The sequence below is a fragment of the Mus caroli genome, unplaced genomic scaffold (assembly GCF_978045245.1).
Source record: "Mus caroli unplaced genomic scaffold, Mus_caroli_1 scaffold_1, whole genome shotgun sequence".
In the NCBI taxonomy this organism is placed as follows: Eukaryota; Metazoa; Chordata; class Mammalia; order Rodentia; family Muridae; genus Mus; species Mus caroli.
In genome coordinates this window covers 21209914-21232846 of record NW_028227256.1, presented here as the reverse complement: position 1 = coordinate 21232846, position 22933 = coordinate 21209914, and positions in this window count along the sequence as shown.

Below are 22933 nucleotides of genomic sequence, written 5' to 3'. Positions count from 1 at the left end.
CTTTAAAAATTTGCTCTTCTAGTCATATGTATATTTCTACTCCGAATGAGCAATAGTGCCTAATGTAAATATTTTGGGTTTTATTTGTCTTACATACATTAACAAAAAAAATCAGATCATACAGTTACTATGCAAGGACTTACTGAAAAGTGTGACTAAACTATTGGTTTATGATTTAAACCCCAACTAGGCAGATTTGCTCTCGCATACATATAAATTAGCATGTGTTTCTGGAGTCGCATAATTTCAAAGATGTTCTTAAATGCTACCAATGTCTTGCTACACAGCAGCCCTGTTAAGCACGACTTTTTATGACTCCAGAGCGCATTGCTCTCAAGCACATTGAGAAAAAGAACCAACTCTGTGAATGTGAATGGGAAGTGAAGCTGACAACCGTGACAGCTAAGGGCAGGCTCTCCCCGCACGCCTCAGACGCGCAGTCGAGTAGCAGATGCTGTAGGCAGACCTTACATTACACTTTTTTTAACATATAGTCTTCACTCCATCTTGAGACTGTCCGACCAACAGCTTTTTGTAAATGTTAAACATTCTCCGAAGTGATTATCTCTCAGACTGAGGAATGACAGACTCATCAACCAGTTCTAACATGTCTACCTCTTAATAATACACAAAGCCTAATATTGGCCTTACCATTAAACTCTGGAAATTTTCTGTGGGAAAAAAAAAAGTCCTTAAGAAATCACTTTTAGTTGGGTGGAGGGCACGCCTTTATTCTTAGCTCTCGGGAGGCAGAGGCAGGAAGATCTCTGTGAATTCAAGGCTAGCCTGGTCTACAGAGCAAGTTCCAGGATAGCCAGGGCTACACAGAGAAACCCTGTGTTTTTAGCTGTAAAACATTGTTCTTGGATAGAAGATCTGGACACAGCACATTTTAGAAATTTGTGGTTTTCTAAGGAAATTCCACACACATTTTATCTTGGTATAAAGATAAGGGACCATTGAAATATTATATCAAGAATGGATTAGGTGTGTATTGCTCAGCAGGTTTCACCCAGCCATGATGTATATGATGTACAAAATTTGACCACCTTGGATTAAAGAGTCTCAAAAATGTGTAGTCTTTGCTAATGGCAAAGATGAGTTCCCATGCACTTTGTATGTAAAGTAAATAAACTCTCATAGCATGTTTGTAGGCAAGAACAGTTGAAACTGGGAAATATTCACCCAGTCAGCTGATGGCAAACAGAAAACAACCAAAGATAAAGAGAAAATATTTCGTTTCTATTATTTTAAATTGGGTATTTTTTGAATTAATGTAATCTGAGAGTCTTCAGATATTAATACTCATATAACTGTTTCATCTGTACTCTCAGAGAAAAAAACTGAAAGAAAATTAATCTCAAAAAAAGCAAACCAATTTTTGTAGTTGCAGTACCTGTAAACTCCTGAAATTTTTTAATGGTTGTGCTGTTTTTACTTGGCTCATAAATATGCAGATGTGTCCCGACTTTAAACTGTACTCTGCTTCATCCTCTGTGAAAAAAAAAAAAAAAGAAGAATGTACAATCTGCACTTTATTCCCAGAACTCATAAAGAACAGATGGGCATTCTGAGTAGTGATACAGATTAAGCCATATAAACAGGGAAAAGCTCCAAGATGAGATAACAAAATAAAAGACAGCTTTTACCCAAAGCCTAGTTCAGAGGGTTAAAAGCTAGAGAAGATTTCAAAATACAGTTTCAATGTAAGCCATGCACGTGTGCAATTACACATTATAGTTCACACTTCCTACCAACTTAGGCTCTTTTCTTCTTCACACCAATCACTGCATATTAGCAAGACAAGATTGGGCACAAATTGATAAGTTAATTGCCTGGTCCATTAGAATTCTCATATTTCTGGAATGTAAATAAAATTGCAAATTAAAACCCTAATGTGTGTGCTTTTCCCAAGGTTACATTGTTTCACAGGAACTTGCAAGAGAAGAGAATGGAAGCAACTCTACAACTGTTTAGTGAAGAAGTTGCTCTTTGCAAAACATTTCACAAGCATTTAGTTTTTGTTGTCACCGTTGGTGGTAGTGGTGACGGTGGCCATGCTGCTGCTGCTGCTGCTGTGGATGATGATGACGATGATGATGATGACAATGATGATGTTCCTCCTTCTCCTCCTCCGAATCTGTTATGGACTGGAATTGACGAAGAGGAGAAGAGGCCAGATAAATCTGTGATCAAATGCTATGAAGTTCTCACCAATGGAAAACAAGTTGAAATTTTATCTGCTAGCAGAAATCAGATGTATTTTGTTTCTCTGCAAGAGAGGGAAAAAAAGGAATAATATTAGAATCTAATAAAGTTTCTTTTCTCTTATATTCTTAAGCAGTTTGACCTCATAGCTAAAGTTTTGGTCTTTCTTGATTGATACACAATATCTTCTCTATGTCCTGAATATTAACAGATCATCAAATTCTCCTAGGATGCTCTCATCAAGAGATATTATCACATCCAGCCATGTCACAGAATTCATACTGAATAATAGTCTAAGAAGCAAAAACTAAGGAAAAGCGGGAAATTTTAACCCTATGGAGCAGATATCAATGTTCATTTTGGTGAAATACAATCTATATATGCAATCTATAAACAATTAAGCCAGTTAAACAAATTTTCTATATAAAACCTTACAATATTACATCACAAAAGATTAAAACTATGCAACATTACTAACAACCAGGCAAAATTATGTCTCTGCACCCTTTAAGTTACATATATTGGGAAACATGTAAGAAGAATTGCCAGAGACTTAATGACAAGAATCAACCACTCAATCAACCACTGGTTGCCAGGAGCAACCTCCCAACAACACTGCCAGGAGCCTGGAGAAACAGAAACCCACTCGTATCAAATTATTTAGAGACTATAGGGCTTAAACTGATAAAGAGAAAATGGTTTCCAAGCAGAGTAACTGTTGAGAACTGTAAAGGAGCCAGTTTCATTGAAGGATGCCAGGTACTCACAGATGCTGGCAGAAGACAAAAGATTCATGGGCCAGAGATAAAGGACAGTTTATAATTCATAGTGCTAGCTACAGCCAGAGTGTAAGCACCAATATTCTGAGCCTCCATCACCACAGTGGGATGTGTGGAGAGGCAAATGACAGCTGCACAGGTAGTGAGGCTCGCAGAAAAGCAGCCTCAGAACCCCATATATCCATCAACAGGCAGGAAACCTGTCAGACGGTCCTCTGGATTCAGTTATATTTATCATACTGTAGAGTCATTATACTTTACTGTACGCCACTTAAAGACCTATCTGTATTTCCAAGGCTGTTCACTACAGAGACATCTTTGAAAAGATAACCTGTTACAAAGACCTCTGCTCATAAGACAAGCACAAACTTAAAATACCCACGGGGAATTAGCTCCCGGTACTGGCCGTGCAGTGAACATCCACTCTGATATCGCCTATAGCCCGTAACTGTTTCTTTTAAAAATTTCCAAGTTGCCTAAGGCAGCACAGCTCTCCCTGAACCTCTACATTCTCCATCCATCTTCTCAAAGTTCCCATTTTCTCCTCTTGCTCCACTCCGGTTCTTCCATCGTCTGTCTCATCCATCCCTTCACCCTTCCTCTTGCTTCACCATCAGAAATGCACACTCCCAAGCCCCAAGTTCCTGCCCACCCCGTGTCATATGCCTTCCACCCTCTAGAAAGACACTCTCACAGACAACCTGCCACTTAGACTCTCCATACCTACTGAGCTGGCTGCCTGTACGTCAACTTGACGTCAGCTAGAGTCATTTGAGGAGAGGGAACGGCAATTAAAATCTCCCACTTGATTGGCCTGTGGGCAAACTTATAGGGATTTTTTTATTATTATTAATTGATTATGGATGTGGGAAGGCACACTTCACTGTTAGCCGTGCTACCCCTGGGCAGGTGATCCTGGGAGCTATCAAAACACCATAAGCAGCTGACTCATACAGACAAGAGCATGTTGTCCTCTGAGAAGCTCCACCCACAGTTGACTCAGAGAAATACAGAGACCCAGAGCCAAACAATGGATGGAGCTTGGGGACTCTTAAGGAAGAATAAAAGGAAGGATTGCAGCCCCAGAAGGGGATAGGAACTCCATAGGAAGACCAACAGAGACAACTAACCTGGACCCTTGGGGCTCTCAGAGACTGAGTCACCAACCAAAGACCATATACACAGGCTGGACCTAGGCCTCCCCGCACATACACAGCAGATGGGCAGCTTGGTCTTCATGTGGACCTCGAACCATAGGAGCGGGGGCTATTGCAAAAGCTGTAGCCTGAAAGTGGGATATGTTCTACTAGCTGGGCTGCCTTGTCTGTCCTCAGTGGGAGAAGTGCCTAGCCAAGTAGAGACTTGGTGTGTGTGTGGAGGGAGGGCTGTTACCCAAGGGGGTATCCACCTACTCAGAGGAGAAGGGTTGTGGGAGGGGGTTGGTGAGTGGCATGTAAAGTGAGTAAGTAAAAAACACAAACCAAAACGAAACAAAACAAAACAAAACAACCGCACATGAGCAGCAATCCAGTAAGAGGCGTTTCTCCATGGCTTCTGCTTCAGTTCCTGCTCCAGGTTGCTCCTTCACGTTCCTATCCCAGCTTCTCCTCAGTGATGGAATACAAGCTGTAAGCCAAATAAAGTCTTTCCTCCCCACGTTACATGTGGTCGTGGTGTTTAGTTTCTCTGACATTGACCAAATAAGGTGACCCTTAGAGAGCACATGTTGGTTATGAAGCTGGTTGTTTCTAAGGATGTTCAACCCAACCCACATAGATAATCACTTACCAGGAACCAGAACCAAGTTTGGCCCCTTTTTGCTTGTTTTGAACATGCGTTTTCTAGAGAAAGGGAACCATCTTGTTCATATGCAATTTTAGTTAATGCTGTACCCAGTGTTACCATAGAAACAGGTTTCCATCTGGAATACATGCCATCAGTTCTGAAATTATTATTCTACACACCTTCACAAATTAGAATAAATCCAGCGGCTACCCGTAATGTCAGCATACAGATGATAAGCCGCATTTTCTCCTTTTATTCAATCATTTTAAAGTCAAAAGGTGAGAAATGATTACCCCTACTGATAAATACGTAAAAAGATATTCAAGGAAAGCCCACTGCTTTTTATTTATTTTATTCATGAAACAGCATAAAATAGAATGATGTGAACCATCTCCACAAGACAAGGTCATTATTCAAATGACTAGACAATAATGGGAATTCAACGTGAAGGGAAACAGATCACTTAAACAGCATTATTCTCCTTAGCAGAGAAACCTGAAAATCTATTTATTGGAAGAATTCCAAATTTGGGAGAGCACTTAAATATTGTCATACCTCTTGTCTCTCAAAATATTTTAAGCACCTAATATTCCTACATGTGAAGAATGCATACAAAGTGCATACAACAGTTACAGAATGCATACAAAGTGAATCACATGTCCCAATTAAGAAGGACCCCCATCATTTGTGGACAGTATTACAACTGCTTGTCTTCTCAGAATTTATAATAAAAAGAATTTTTAAAACACAATGAAGTGAGTTATCAGGAAAATAGATCCATCTCAAGTGACGCTTTCTTAAGGTGTTAAAGATGTCTCCCAAGTCTCTCCCTGGTGTCCAGATACTTCACTGAAATTTTGTCAGAGACAAGGTAAAAATTAGAGAAATGCTTTGCTCAATATAGTGTTCTGTGGTGAAAGAAATGCCCTCGTAATCTGTGCTGCCCAGTATGGTACTGGCCAGCCACAATGTCTATTAAATCCTTAAATGGAGCTAGTGAGTGACAGCTGTGCTTTTTAAAAAGATATTAATTTGCACACTAGGCGTGGCTAGCGGTTTCCATATTCAACAGCAAATTTTCATAGGTTAATAATCAAACAGTTGAAGTCCAACCAGGAAGTCCTAGAAAACTGCACTATTTATTCTATGATTCTCGCCTTTACTGTTGTAGAGTTGATGGGAAGACTCCGTGTGTTACATTATTTGCCATGTAAATCCTAGAGAATTGGTAACATACCCCAGCTACACAGATTTTCAGCTATGTGGTCACATCACCTAACCTCATGATTGAATTATATCTCCTAATGATAACACTCTCTTGGATGATGGTGTCAAATGATATATGCAATGTGGTGGCTGTTTAGCATGTGCCTGCATGTACTCAATGCATGTTAGATGTTATCCTTGATTGTTATCATAGAAATAGTTTAATATATATACAGACACCAAACTCAGACACTATTGTGGATGCCAAGAAGTGCTTGCTGACAGGAGCCTGATATAGCTGTCTCCTGAGAGGTTCTTCCAAAGCCTGGTAAATATAGGGGAGGATGCTCAGAGTATATATTGGACTGAGCATGGGGTTCCCAATAGAGGAGTTAGAGAAAGGACTGAAGGAACTGAAGGAATTTGCAACCCATAGGAAGAACAACAATATCAACCAACCAGACCCTCCAGAGCTCCCAGGGACTAAACCACCAACCAAAGAGTACACATGGAAGATCCCATGGCTCCAGCTGCATATGTAGCAGAGGATGGCCTTGTCAGGCATCAATGGGAGGAAAGGTCCTTGTCCCCATGACAGCTTGATGCCCCAGTGTAGGGGAATGCTATCGCAGGAAGATGGGGGGGGGGCAGGTGGGGAGCACCCTCATAGAAGCAGGGATAGGGAGGATGGGATAGGAGGTTTCCAGAGGGGAAACCGGGAAAGGGGATAATATGTGAAATGTAAATAAATAAAATATCCAGTAAAAAAGAAAGAAAGATTTTGCTGGGATATATATGCTATGGAAGAAAAAATAAAGTATGAAAACAAATTTTGTTTCTTGTAGAAAACATAACTGAGCTGGGCGGTGGTAGCGCACACCTTTAATCCTAGCACTTGGGAGGCAGAGGCAGGCAGATTTCTGAGTTTGAGGCCAGCCTGGTCTACAGAGTGAGTTCCAGGACAGCCAAGGCTACACAGAGAAACCCAGTCTTGAAAAAAAAAAAACACACACACAAAAAAAAAAAACCACATCGGAAAACATAACTGGCTTGTAACAGTTTATACTGAGTGAGTCAACAATATCAAGTCAAATTCAGATTGTTCACCAACATAATTTAAAAGCTTAGGCACTAAGGATTAGAGACATTGGGCAAGACTACTCCATTTCAAACATCAAAAGCTGATTTCAAATCTCTAACACTCACGTAAAAAGCCATGGCTGTCTAGGCCAGTAACCCCATACTCCAGGTGGTGGTTTGAATATGGTTGCCTGGCCAGGTGGAACCCAAAGCTCACTGGCCAGGCAACTTGCCAAAGTGGTGAACTTCCAGTTCAGTGAGAGACCCTGTCTTGTGGCAATAAGACAGAAAGCAACAGAGGAAGACAGCAAATATCCTCCTATGGCTTCCAGTGCAACACACATACATACATACACAGAGACAAACACACAGACACACATCTACACACAAATACACACACACACAGACACAGTCTCTCACACATGCAATTACCATCAGCACGCACACATATAAACATATACACATAAACAAGTTCAAGACTTTGAACTCAGTGATCTCACCAACACTTACACATGGTATTCACCATGACACAATCTGAGAACTTTGTTCTCAATAGCAGCCTCATTAGCAAAGGGCAATCTTTATGAATATGCATTGACCTTGTCTCAGGTACCTAGCCGTGCAAACAATTCAAGAAAAACAAAATGTTCTCTGCAGTAAATCCTATTTCCAATTAATGCAAGATGTATGGAGTCTATCTGGCATACATAAACAATGCGTAAATAGCCACAAGTTTACACATCTCAAAGATTAATGTGATATTCAAATAAACTAGTAGTTCTTGTATATCTCTAAATTCTTAAATTCAGTAAAACATTAGACTCTGAGAGTCAGGAGAAACTTGTTTAGCAGGGAGAAGAATGTTTCTGTAAATTTACAGAAGTCCATAAAATCTGACACCTCTGAGGTGGAATGCTGTCAGTACTGGCTTAAAACACCTTTATTTTATAAATGGACCTGGTGTGCTCAAGCTAGTGTTTTTCTGGCATCTTAACAGCAGACAAGGACAGCTCTTATTTTTCCAGCGGTGTCTGCTTGGTAAAGTCTAAGTAGGTCTGAGTGAGAAGTAAAAGCTCTTCTTTCAAGGAACCTTTTAAAAGTCAGAACCTCCTTTGTACTTGAAAGTAGTTCCACCATCCAGTTGCCTAAAAGAAAACAAGCTAGCCAATGCCTTGCTGTGGGCTGGATGCTCAGAGATCCCAAGAAACAACAAACCTCCACTGTCTGCAGGGAAAGTTCCTTTTTTAAAAAAATAAACAATATTTTGATTAATTCCTTGAGAATTTCATACAATATATTTTAAATATATTCACACACACACACACTGCAACTCCTCCCAGAACCTCCCTCTCCACCAGTGACCCTTAAAATCTCTTCCCATACAACTTTGAAAATTCTTATTTCATTTTTTTCTTTCCACATCAAATCCAATGCAAATTCCTTGAAATATTATATATTTAAACTACATCTGGACATATACCCAAAAGATGTTCCAACACATAGCCAGGACACATGCTCCACTATGCTCATAGCAGTCTTATTTATAATAGCTAGAAGCTGGAAAGAACCCAGATGTCCTTCAACAGAAGAATGGATATAGAAAATGTGGTACATTTACACAATGGAGTACTACTCAGCTATTAAAAACAATGCTCACAGTCAGCTATTGGATGGATCACAGGGCCCCCAATGGAGGAGTTAGAGAGAGTACCCGAGGAGCTAAAGGGGTCTGCTACCCTATAGGTGGAACAACAATATGAACTAACCAGTACTCCCCGCCCCCCGAGCTCGTGTCTCCAGCTGCATATGTATCAGAAGATGGCCTAGTCAGCCATCAGTGGAAAGAGAGGCCCATTGGTCTTGCAAACTTTATATGCACCAGTACAGAGCCAAGAAGTGGGAGTGGGTGGGTAGGGGAGTAATGGGGGGAGGGTATGGGGGACTTTTGGGATAGCATTGGAAATGTAATTGAAGAAAATACCGAATAAATTTTTTTTTTAAAAAGATAATTCATAAAATTCTTAGGCAACTGGATGGAACTAGAAAATATCATCCTGCCCTGTCGTTGCCAGCCCCACTCCATCTTGTCCCCAGAGGACTCTACAACACTGCAGGCACCCTAGCATACCCAGAAACTTGGGATCACTGGTGAATGGAACGCAACATCTGTTCCAAAACAACCCAGAGGGGCCTGTGCCAGCAGGAACAGGGACAAAGGAAACCCACCCAACCAGCAGCTGGGGTTCCTTCCGATCAGTGTCAGCCCTGGGCCATCTTGGATGCAAACTCAGTGGACAGTCCCACGGTCCCCAGAGGGCTCTCAATGCCGCACACCCAGGATCTTAGGATCACTGAGGAGTCAGCCTCCACAGAGGACTCTGACACCAGGACTCAGATGAGAGCACCATCTTGGATCCCAGGTCTCTCAGAGACCAGGCTGCTCAGGAGAGCTCAAAGGCAGCAGAAGTAACAGAGCTTCTTGGACAGGATCCCTTCCAGCCTTCATCTTCAGCCAGGAGGTGGATCAGAAATCCAGACCTCTGTGCACCTTCCCTACAAGAAAAGAGCTAGCCTGCAGAGAGTGCTCTGACCACTGGGACTCAGGAGAGAGTTGGACTCCCAGGAGTGCTGACAGGGGCTAACAGAATCACAAGAGGAAGAAGCTCCAGCCAGAGACAGCTAGAACATACAACACCAGAGATTACCAGATGGCCAAAGGCAAAGAATCTTACTAACAGAAACCAAGACCACTCGGCATCATCAGAACCCAGTATGCCCACCATAGTGAGTCCTGAATACCCCAACACACCCAAAAAGCAAGATTCAGATTTAAAATCATATCTCATGATGCTGGTAGAGGATTTTTAAAAGGGCATTAATAACTCACTTAATGAAATAAAGGAGAGCTCTTCCGGTCAGAAAAGCACCAGGGTAGCTAGGGCGCAGGGTCGGCTGACACTCGCCAGCTACCCACAACACCCGCAACAGGATCTTAAGACTTCTGGAGAGTGGAACACAGCTTCTGCTCCAATCCAATTGCGCGCGGGACCTGAGACTGCATTAGTTAGGGAAGCAGAAAACTGGCCTGAGTAGGACCACAGGCCTCTTCCAGCTGGACCAGCACCGGGGTACTGCCAGCTACCCACGACCCCCGCCACAGGATTTTTGAGACTGCTGGTGAGTGGAACACAGCTTCTGCTCCAATCTTTAAACAGTGACAACGACAACAACTAACCCCAGAGATTACCAGATGGCAAAAGGTAAACGTAATAATCTTACTAACAGAAACCAAGACCACTCACCATCATCAGAACCCAGCACTCCCACTTCGCCCAGTCCAGGGCACCCCAACACACCAGAAAAGCTAGACACGGATCTAAAAGCATATCTCCTGATGATGGTAGAGGACTTCAAGAAAAACTTTAATAACACACTTAAAGAAATACAAAGGAAAACTGGTAAACAGGTAGAAGACAATAAAGAGGAAGCACAAAAATCCCTTAAAGAATTGCAGGAGAACACTGCTAAAGAGTTACAAATCCTTAAAGAAAAAGAGGATAACCTAATCAAACAGGTAGAAGTCCTTAATGAAAAACAGGAAAACACATCCAAACAGATGATGGAAATGAACAAACCCATACTAGACCTAAAAAGGGAAGTAGACACAATAAAGAAAACCCAAAATGAGGCAACACTGGAGATAGAAACCCTAGGAAAGAAATCTGGAACCATAGATACCAGCATCAGCAACAGAATACAAGAGATGGAAGAGAGAATCTCAGGTGCTGAAGATTCCATAGAGAACATCGGCACAACAATCAAGGAAAATGTAAAATGCAAAAAGATCCTAACTCAAAACATCCAAGAAATACAGGACACAATGAGAAGACCAAACCTACGGATAATAGGAGTGGATGAGAATGAAGATTTTCAGCTCAAAGGACCAGCAAACATCTTCAACAAAATTATAGAAGAAAACTTCCCAAATCTAAAGAAAGAGACGCCCATGAACATACAAGAAGCCTACAGAACTCCAAATAGACTGAACCAGAAAAGAAATACCTCCCGACACATAATAATCAGACAACAAATGCTCTAAATAAAGATAGAATACTAAAAGCAGTAAGAGAAAAAGGCCAAGTAACAAACATATAAAGGCAAGCCTATCAGAATTACACCAGATTTTTCACCAGAGACTATGAAAGCCAGAAGATCCTGGACGGATGTTATACAGACACTAAAAGAACACAAATTCCAGCCCAGGCTACTATACCCAGCCAAATTCTCAATTAACATAGATGGAGAAGCCAAAGTATTCCACAACAAATCCAAATTCACACATTATCTCTCCACGAATCCAGCCCTTCAAAGGATAATAACAGAAAAAAACCAATACAAGGACAGGAACCACGCCCTAGAAACAACAAGAAGGTAATCCCTCAACAAACCTAAAAGAAGACAGCCACAAGAACAGAATGCCAACTTTAACAACAAAAATAACAGGAAACAACAATTACTTTTCCTTAATATCTCTTAATATCAATGGACTCAACTGCCCGATAAAAAGACATAGACTAACAAACTAGCTACACAAACAAGACCCAACATTTTGCTGCTTACAGGAAACTCATCTCAGAGAAAAAGATAGACACTACCTCAGAATGAAAGGCTGGAAAACAATTTTCCAAGCAAATGGTATGAAGAAACAAGCTGGAGTAGCCATTCTAATATCTGATAAGATAGACATCCAACCCAAAGTCATTAAAAAAGACAGGGAGGGACACTTCATACTCATCAAAGGTAAAATCCTCCAAGAGGAACTATCAATCCTGAATATCTATGCTCCAAATACAAAGGCAGCCACATTCATTAAAGAAACTTTAGTAAATCTCAAAGCACACATTGCACCTCATACAATAATAGTGGGAGACTTCAACACACCACTTTCACCAATGGACAGATCATGGAAACAGAAACTAAACAGGGACACAGAGAAACTAAGAGAAATTAAGAATCAAATGGATCTGGCAGATATCTACAGAACATTCTATCCTAAAACAAAAGGATATACCTTCTTCTCAGCACCTCATGGTACCTTCTCCAAAATTGACCACATAATTGGTCACAAAACAGGCCTCAACAGATACAAAAATATTGAAATTGTCCCATGCATCCTATCAGATCACCATGGACTAAGGCTGATCTTCAATAACAACATAAATAATAGAAAGCCAACCTTCACATGGAAACTGAACAACACTCTTCTCAATGATACCTTGGTCAAGGAAGGAATAAAGAAAGAAATTAAGGACTTTTTAGAGTTCAATGAAAATGAAGCCACAACATACCCAAACTTATGGGACGCAATGAAAGAATTTCTAAGAGGAAAACTCATAGCTCTGAGTGCCTCCAAAAGGAAACTAGAGAGAGCACACATTAGCAGCTTGACAACATACCTAAAAGCACTAGAACAAAAGGAAGCAAATTCACCCAAGAGGAGTAGAAGGCAGGAAATAATCAAACTCAGGGGCGAAATCAACCAAGTGGAAACAAGAAAAACTATTCAAAGAATCAACCAATCAAGGAGCTGGTTCTTTGAGAAAATCAACAAGATAGATAAACCCTTAGCCAGACTCACTAGAGGGCACAGGGAAAGCATCCTAATTAACAAAATCAGAAATGAAAAAGGAGACATAACAACAGATCCTGAAGACATCCAAAACACCATCAGATCCTTCTACCAAAGGCTATACTCAACAAAACTGGAGAACCTGGATGAAATGGAGAAGTTCCTAGACAGATACCAGGTACCAAAGTTGAATCAAGATCAGGTTAATGATCTAAACAGCCCTATATCCCCCAAAGAAATAGAAGCAGTCATTGATAGTCTCCCAACTAAAAAAAGCCCAGGACCAGATGGGTTTAGTGCAGAGTTCTATCAGACCTTCAAAGAAGATCTAATCCCAGTTCTTCACAAATATTCCACAAAATAGAAACAGAAGGTACTCTACCCAACTCATTCTATGAAGCCACAATTACTCTGATACCTAAACCACAAAAAGACCCAACAAAGATAGAAAACTTCAGACCAATATCCCTTATGAATATTGATGCAAAAATCCTCAATAAAGTTCTTGCTAACCGAATCCAAGAACACATCAAAACAATCATCCATCCTGACCAAGTAGGTTTCATCCCAGGGATGCAGGGATGGTTCAATATACGGAAATCCATCAACGTAATCCAGTATATAAACAAACTCAAAGACAAAAACCACATGGTCATCTCGTTAGATGCGGAAAAAGCATTTGACAAGATCCAACACCCATTCATGATAAAAGTCTTGGAAAGATCAGGAATTCAAGGCCCATACCTAAACATGATAAAAGCAATCTACAGCAAACCAGTAGCCAACATCAAAGTAAATGGTGAGAAGCTTGAAGCAATCCCTCTAAAATCAGGGACTAGACAAGGCTGTCCACTTTCTCCATACCTATTCAACATTGTACTTGAAGTCCTAGCCAGAGCAATTCGACAACAAAAGGAGATCAAAGGGATACAAATTGGAAAAGATGAAGTCAAAATATCACTCTTTGCAGATGATATGATAGTATATATAAGTGACCCTAAAAATTCCACCAGAGAACTCCTAAGCCTGATAAACAGCTTCGGTGAAGTAGCTGGATATAAAATTAACTCAAACAAAACAATGGCCTTTCTCTACACAAAAAATAAACAGGCTGAGAAAGAAATTAGGGAAACAACACCCTTCTCAATAGTCACAAATAATATTAAATATCTTGGCGTGATTCTAACTAAGGAAGTGAAAGATCTGTATAATAAAAACTTCAAGTCTCTGAAGAAAGGAATTATAGAAGATCTCAGAAGATGGAAAGATCTCCCATGCTCATGGATTGGCAGGATCAACATTGTAAAAATGGCTATCTTGCCAAAAGCAATCTACAGATTCAATGCAATCCCCATCAAAATTCCAAATCAATTCTTCAACGAATTAGAAAGGGCAATCTGCAAATTCATCTGGAATAACAAAAAACCTAGGATAGCAAAAACTCTTCTCAAGGATAAAAGAACCTCTGGTGGAATCACCATGCCGGACCTAAAGCTCTACTACAGAGCAATTGTGATAAAAACTGCATGGTACTGGTATAGTGACAGACAAATAGACCAATGGAATAGAATTGAAGACCCAGAAATGAACCCACACACCTACGGTCACTTGATCTTCGACAAGGGAGCTAAAAACATCCAGTGGAAGAAAGACAGCATTTTCAACAAATGGTGCTGGCACAACTGGTTGTTAACATGTAGAAGAATGCGAATCGATCCATTCCTATCTCCTTGTACTAAGGTCAAGTCTAAGTGGATCAAGGAACTTCACATAAAACCAGAGACACTGAAACTTATAGAGGAGAAAGTGGGGAAAAGCCTTGAAGATATGGGCACAGGGGAAAAATTCCTGAATAGAACAGTAATGGCTTGTGCTGTAAGATCGAGAATTGACAAGTGGGACCTCATGAAACTACAAAGCTTCTGCAAGGCTAAAGACACCATCAATAAGACAAAAAAACCACCAACAGATTGGGAAAGGATCTTCACCTATCCTAAATCAGATAAGGGACTAATATCCAATATATATAAAGAACTCAAGAAGGTGGACTCCAGAAAGTCAAATAACCCCATTAAAAAATGGGGCTCAGAACTGAACAAAGAATTCTCACCTGAGGAATACCGAATGGCAGAGAAGCACCTGAAAAAATGTTCAACATCCTTAATCATCAGGGAAATGCAAATCAAAACAACCCTGAGATTCCACCTCACACCAGTCAGAATGGCTAAGATCAAAAATTCAGGTGACAGCAGATGCTGGCGAGGATGTGGAGAAAGAGGAACACTCCTCCATTGTTGGTGGAATTGCAAGCTTGTACAACCACTCTGGAAATCAGTCTGGCGGTTCCTCAGAAAATTGGACATAGTACTACCGGATGACCCAGCAATACCTCTCCTGGGCATATATCCAGAAGATGTCCCAACCGGTAAAAAGGACACATGCTCCACTATGTTCATAGCAGCCCTATTTATAATAGCCAGAAGCTGGAAAGAACCCAGATGTCCCTCAACAGAGGAATGGATACAGAAATTATGGTACATTTACACAATGGAGTACTACTCAGCTATTAAAAAGAATGAATTTATGAAATTCCTAGCCAAATGGATGGACCTGGAGGGCATCATCTTGAGTGAAGTAACACAATCACAAAAGAACTCACACAATATGTATTCACTGATAAGTGGATATTAGCCCAAAACTTAGGATACCCAAGATATGAGATACAATTTGCTAAACGCATGAAACTCAAGAAGAATGAAGACCAAAGTGTGGACACTGTGCACCTTCTTAGAATTGGGAACAAAACATCCAGGGAAGAAGTTACAGAGACAAAGTTCGTAGCTGTGATGAAAGGATGGACCATTTAGAGACTGCCGTATCCAGGGATCCATCCCATAAGCAGCTTCTAAACGCTGACACCATTGCATACACTAGCAAGATTTTGCTGAAAGGACCCAAATATAGCTGTCTCTTGTGAGACGATGCCGGGGCCTAGCAAACACAGGAGTGGATGTTCACAGTCAGCTATTGGATGTATCACAGGGCTCCCAATGGAGAAGCTAGAGAAAGTACCCAAGGAGCTAAAGGGATCTGCAACCCTATTGTTGGAACAACATGATGTACTAACCAGAACCCCGGAGCTCTTGTCTCTAGCTGCATATGTATCGAAAGATGGCCTAGTCGGCCATCAATGGAAAGAGAGGCCCATTGGACTTGCAAACTTTATATGCCCCAATATAGGGGAATGCCAGGGCCAAAAGAATGGGAATGGGTGGGTAGGGAAGTGGGGGGCGCTATGGGGGACTTTTGGGATAACATTGGAAATGTAATTGAGGAAAATATGTAATAAAAATATTAAAAATTAAAAAACAAATCAAAGTAATTATAAGCAATTAAAAAAAAAGAAATAAAGGAGAACACTGCTAAACAGGTAGAAGTGTTTAAAGAGGAAGCACAAAAACCCCTCAAAGAATTACAGGAAAACACAACCAAACAGGTGATGGAATTGAACAAAACAATCCAGGATCTAAAAATGGAAGTAGAAACAATGAAGAAAACCCAAAGGGGAGGCAACTCTGGAGATAGAAAACCTAGGAAAGAAATCAGTAACCATAAATCCAAGCATCACAACAGAATATAAGAGAAGGAAGAGAGAATCTCAGGTGCAGAAGATTCCATAGAAAACATGGACACAACAATCAAAGAAAATGCAAAATGCAAAAAGATCCTAACTCAAAATATCCAGGAAATCCAGGACGCAATGCGAAGACCAAGCCTAAGGATAATAGTTATAGATGAGAATGAAGATTTTCATCTTAAAGGGCCAGTAAATATCTTCAATAAAATTATAGTAGAAAACTTCCCTACCCGAAAGAAAGAGATGCCCATGAACATACAAGAAACCTACAGAACTCCAAATAGACTGGACCAGAAAAGAAATTCCTCCCAACACATAATAATCAGAACAACAAATACACTAAATAAAGACAGAATATTAAAAGCAGTAAAGGAAAAAGGTCAAATAACATATAAAGGCAGAACTATTAGAATTACACCAGACTTCTCATCAGAGACTATGAAGGTCAGAATATTCTGGACAGATGTCATACAGACACTAAGAAAACACAAATGCCAGCCCAGGCTACTATACCCAGCAAAACTCTCAATTACCATAGATGGAGAAAGGAAAGTATTCCATGACAAAACCAAATCCACACAATATTTTTCCATGAATCCAGACCTTCATAAGATAATAAATGGAAAACACCAACAAAAGGATGGAAACTACACCCTAGAAAAAGCAAGAAAGTAATCCTTCAACAAACCTAAAAGAAGATAGGCAGAAGAACAGAATCCCAACTCTAACAAAAATAACAGGAAACAACAATTACTTTACCTTAATACCTCTTGATATCAATGGAATCAATTCCCCAATAAAAAGACATAGACTAACAAACTAGCTACACAAACAGGACCCAACATTTTGCTGCATACAGGAAACCCGCCTCAGGGACAAAGACAGACACTACCTCAGAGTAAAAGGCTTGAAAACAATTTTCAAAGCAAATGGTCTGAAGAAACAAGCTGGAGTAGCCATTCTAATATCAAATAAAATTGACTTCCAACCCAAAGTTATCAAAAAAAGACAAGAAGGGGCACTTCATACTCATCAAAGGTAAAATCTTCCAAGATGAACTCTCAATTCTGAATACCTATGCTCCAAATGCAAGGACATCCACATTCATTAAGGAAACTCTAGTAAAGCTCAAAGCACACATTGCACTTCACACAATAATATTGGGAGACTTCAAAACCCCACTCTCATCAATGGACAGTTCCTGGAAACAGAAACTAAACAGAGACACATTGAAATTAACAGAAGTTATGAAACAAATGGATTTAACAGTTATCTACAGAACATTTTATCCTAAAACAAAAGGATATACCTTCTTCTCAGCACCTCATGGTACCTTCTCCAAAGTTGACCATATAATTGGTCACAAAACAGACCTCAGCAAATACAAAAATATTAAAATTATCCAATGCATCCTATCAGATCACCACGGACTAAGGCTGATCTTCAATAACAATATAAATAATAGAAAGCAAACATTCACGTGGAAGCTGAAAAACACTCTACTCAATGATAATTTGGTCAAGGAAGAAATAAAGAAAGAGATTAAAAACTTTTTAGAGTTTAATGAAAATGAAACCACAACATACCCAAACTTATGGGACACAATGAAAGCAGCACTAAGAGGAAAACTCATAGCTCTGAGTGCCACCAAAAAGAAACTAGAAAGAGCACACACTAGTAGCTTGACAGCACACCTACAAGCTCTAGAATAAAAGGAAGCAAATTCACCCAAGAGGAGTACACAGCAGGAAATAATCAAACTCAGGGCTGAAACCAACCCAGTGGAAACAAAAAGAACTAAACAAAGAATCAACCAAACCAGGAGCTGGTTCTTTGAGAAAATCAACAAGATAGATAAACCCTTAGCCAGACTAACTAGACGGCACAGGGACAGTATCCAAATTAACAAAATCAGAAATGAAAAAGGAGACATAACAACAGAACCTGAGGAAATCCAAAACATCATCAGATCCTTCTACAAAAGGCTATACTCAAAAAAACTGGAAAACCTGGATAAAATGGACAATTTCCTAGATAGATACCATATACCAAAGTTAAATCAGGATCCGATTAATGATCTAAACAGTCCCATATCCCCTAAAGAAGTAAAAACAGTCATTAATAGTCTCCCAACCAAAAAGAAGCCCAGGACCAGATGGGTTTAGTGCAGAGTTCTATCAGACCTTCAAAGTAGATCTAATTCCTATTCCCCTCAAACTTTTCCACAAAATAGAAACAGAAGATACTCTACACAGTTCATTCTATGAAGCCACAATTACTCTGATAACTAAACCACATAAAGACCCAACAAAGAAGGAGAACTTCAGAACAATTTCCCTTATGTATATCGATGCAAAAATACTCAATAAAATTATCGCAAACCGAATCCAAGAACACATCAAAATGATCAGCCATCATGATCAAGTAGGCTTCATCCCAGTGATGCTTATACAGAAATCCATTAATGTAATCCACTATATAAAGACACTCAAAGACAAAAACCACATGATCATCTCGTAAGATGCTGAGAAAGCATTTGACAAAATTCAACACCCATTCATGATAAAAGTCTTGGAAAGGTCAGGAATTCAAGGCTCATATGTAAACATAATAAAAGCAATATACAGCAAACCAGCAGCCAACATCAAACTAAATGGAGAGAAACTTTAAGCAATTTCACTAAAATCAGGGACTAGACAAGGCTGCCCACTTTCACTCTACCTATTCAGTATAGTACTTGAAGTCTTAGCCAGAGCAATTAGCAACAAAAGGAGATCAAGGGGTTCCAAATTTGAAAGGAAGAAGTCAAAATATCACTATTTGCAGATGATATGATAGTATATATAAGTGACCCTAAAAATTCCACCAGAGAACCCCTAAACCTAATAAGAGTAGCTGGATATAAAATTAACTCAAACAAATCAGTGGTCTTTCTCTACACAAAGGAAAAACAGGCTGAGAAAGAAATTAGGGAAACAACACCCTTCACGATAGTCACAAATAATGATACCATGGTGTGACTCTAACTAAGGAAGTGAAAGATCTGTATGATAAGAACTTCAAGTCTCTGAAGAAAGAAATTGAAGATCTCAGAAGATGGAAAGATCTCCCACGCTAATGGATTGGTAGGATCAATATAGTAAAAATGGCTATCTTGCTGAAAGCAATCTACAGATTCAATGCCACCATCCCCATCAAAATACCAACTCAATTCTTCACCGAGTTAGAAAGGACAATTTGCAAATTCATCTGGAATAACAAAAAACCTAGGATAGCAAAAACTCTTCTCAACAATACCTCAAGCTGTACTACAGAGCAATTGTGAAAAACAAAAACTGCATGGTACTGGTACAGCGGCAGACTGGTAGATCAATGGAACAGAATTGAAGACCCAGAAATGAACCCACACACCTATGGTCACTTGATCTTTGACAAGGGAGCTAAAACCATCCAGTGGAAAAAAAGACAGCATTTTCAACAAATGGTGCTGGCTCAACTGGCAGTTATCATGTACAAGAATGCGAATTGATCCATTCTTATCCCCTTGTACAACGCTCAAGTCTAAGTGGATCAAGGAACTCCACATAAAACCAGAGACAGTAAAACTTATAGAGGAGAAAGTGGGGAAAAGCTTTGAAGATTTGGGCACAGGGGAAAAATTCCTGAACAGAACAGCAATGGCTTGTGCTTTAAAATTGAGAATCGGGCTGGTGAGATGGCTCAGTGGGTAAGAGCACCCGACTGCTCTTCCGAAGGTCCAGAGTTCAAATCCCAGCAACCACACGGTGGCTCACAACCATCTGCAATGAGATCTGGTGCCCTCTTCTGGAGTTCTGGAGTGTCTGAAGACAGCTACAGTGTACTTACATATAATAAATAAATCTTTTTAAAAAAAAATTGAGAATCAACAAATGTGACCTCATAAAATTGCAAAGCTTCTGTAAGGCAAAAGACACTGTCAATAAGACAAAAGAGCCACCAACAGATTGGGAAAGGATCTTTACCTATCCTAAATCTGATAGGGGACTAATGTCCAATATATACAAAGAACTGAAGAAGCTGGACTCCAGAAAATCAAATAACCCCATTAAAAATGGGGTACACAGCTAAACAAAGAATTCTCACCGGAGGAATACTGAATGGCTGAGAAGCACCTGAAAAAATGCTCAACATCCTTAATCATCAGGGAAATGCAAATCAAAACAACCCTGAGATTCCACCTCACACCAATCACAATGGCTAAGATCAGAAATTCAGGTGACAGCAGATGCTGGCAAGGATGTGGAGAAAGAGGAACACTCCTCCATTGCTGGCAGGATTGCAAGCTGGTACAACCACTCTGGAAATCAGTCTGGCAGTTCCTCAGAAAATTGGACATAGTACTACCAGAAGATCCAGCAATACCTCCCCTGGGCATATACCCAGAAGATGTTCCAACTTGTAATAAGGACACATGCTCCACTCTGTTCATAGCAGCCTTATTTATAATAGCCAGAAGCTGGAAAGAACCCAGATGTCCCTCAACTTCTGGAATGGATGCAGAAAATGTGGTACATTTACACAATGGAGTACTACTCAGCTATTAAAAAGAATGAATTTATGAAATTCTTAGGCAAATGGATGGATCTGGAGAACATCATCGTGAGTGAGGTAACCCAATCACAAAGGAACTCACATGATATGTACTCACTGATAAGTGGATATTAGCCCAGAAATTTAGAATACCCAAGGATACAATTTGCAAAACGCATGAAGCTCAAGAAGAAGGAAGACCAAAGTGTGGATACTTTGTTCCTCCTTAGAATAAGGAACAAAATACTCATGGAAGGAGTTACAGAGACAAAGTTTGGAGCTGAGACAGAAGGAAGGACCATCCAGAGACTGCCCCACCTGGGGATCCATCCAATAAACAGCCACCAAACCCAGACACTATTGCATATGCCAGCAAAATTTTGCTGACAGGACCCTGATATAGCTATCTCTTGTGAGGCTCTGCCAGTGCCTCGCAAATACAGAAGTGGATGCTCACAGTCAGCTATTGGATGGAACACTGGGCCCCCAATGGAGGAGCTAGAGAAAGCACCCAAGGAGCTGAAGGGGTCTGCAACCCTATAGGAGGAACAACAATATGAACTAACCAGTTCCCCCAGAGCTAGTGTGTCTAGCTGCATCTGTAGCAGAAGATGGCCTAGTCGACAATCATTGGGAGAAGAGACCCTTGGTCTTGCGGAAATTATATGCCCCAGTATAGGGGAACGCCAGGGCCAGGAAGCAGGAGTAGGTGGGTTGGAGAGCCGGGCGGGGGAAGAGTATAAGGGACTTTCGGGATAGCATTTGTAATGTAAATGAAGAAAATATCCAATAAAATTGTTTTATTTTTAAAGAAAAGAAAATATCATCCTAAGTAAGGTAACCCCATCACAAAAGATCACACATGATATGCACTCACTGATAAGTGGACATTAACCCAAAAGCTCAGAATACCCAAGACACAATTCACAGCCACAGGAAGCTCAAGAAGAAGGAAGACCAAAGTGTGGATGCTTCAGGCCTTAGAAAGGATAACAAAATACTCATGGGAGCAAATACTGAGACAAAGTGTGGAGCAGTGTCTGAAGGAAAGGCCATCCAGAGACTGCCCCACCTGAGAATCCATCCTATATACAGTAACCAAATCCAGACACTATTGCAGATGCCAAGAAGTGCTTGCTGACAGGAGCCTAATATAGCTGTCTCCTGAGAGGCTCTGCCAGGGCCTGACATATACAGAGGTGGATGCTCTCAGCCTACCATTGGACTGAGCACAGAGTCCCCAGTGGAGGAATTAGAGAAAGAACTGAAAGAGCTGAAGGAATTTGCAACCCATAGGAAGAACAACAATATCAACCAACCAGACCCACCAAAGCTCTCAGGGACTAAACCACCAACCAAAGAATACACATGGAGGGACCCATGGCTCTAGCCACATATGTTGCAGAGGATGGCCTTGCTGGGCATCAGTGGAAGGAGAGGCCCTTGGTCCTGTGACAGCTTGATGCCCCAGTGTAGGGGAATGCCAGGGTAGGAAGGCATGAATGGGTGGGTGGGGAGCACCCTCATAGAAGCAGAGGGAGGGGGAATGGAATAGGGGGGTTTGGGAGGGGAAACTGGGAAATGGGATAACATTTGAAATGTAAATAAAGGAAATATCCAATAAAAGAAAAGAAAAGAAAAATTAAAGACGACTGGGAATGCTTTTTAAAAAATTGATTTGTCAGGCAGTCAGAGGGTAGACTCGGAGGAGGATAAAATTTGACGCGTAACAAAAAAAAGATTAAATTAGATAGATAGATAGATAGATAGATAGATAGATAGATAGATAGATAGATAGATAGATAGATAGATAGATAGATTGCCAGTGTGTTTCAAAAGCCTCCTTTAATGACCGGCTAGTTGTACTTGATAATCCACCATTGGCAGAGAACGTAATTTGGCTTTGTGTGCTTTTTTTCAAGAGCACACTGGGTAAGAGTTTAGCATTTGGAAAGGAAGGAAGGAAGGAAGGAAGGCAAGAAATGCTCTAAGGTTAGAATTTGGTTTTAAGACAACAGGAAGAGGACCTGGAAGAAG